Consider the following 302-nt stretch of genomic DNA (forward strand, 5'->3'; position numbering starts at 1 on the left):
GAAACCAAACCATGGCTGTGTGAATAGAGACAACGACCTGCTGGGTTGAACTCACCCACTGGGCTCTCTGGGCTTTGGTCCATGAGGAGGTGTGTCCTGTGACCAGCAGGAGGCGCTGTGGGCCTACCACCAGCTGCTCAGGGAGGACCATTCACTACAAGAGACTGGACCTGGCAGTTGGGCCCTGAGCTCACTGATGGGGCATCAGCAGCTGTGTCTTCTGTGGCTTAAAAAAGTCAGCTGAGTGGGGACCTGTGTGTGGTCTCGGCAGGGGCTTCCTCCCAGGGCACCCCCAGGGGAGA

The sequence above is a fragment of the Myotis davidii genome, unplaced genomic scaffold (assembly GCF_000327345.1).
Source record: "Myotis davidii unplaced genomic scaffold, ASM32734v1 scaffold13727, whole genome shotgun sequence".
Classification (NCBI taxonomy): Eukaryota; Metazoa; Chordata; class Mammalia; order Chiroptera; family Vespertilionidae; genus Myotis; species Myotis davidii.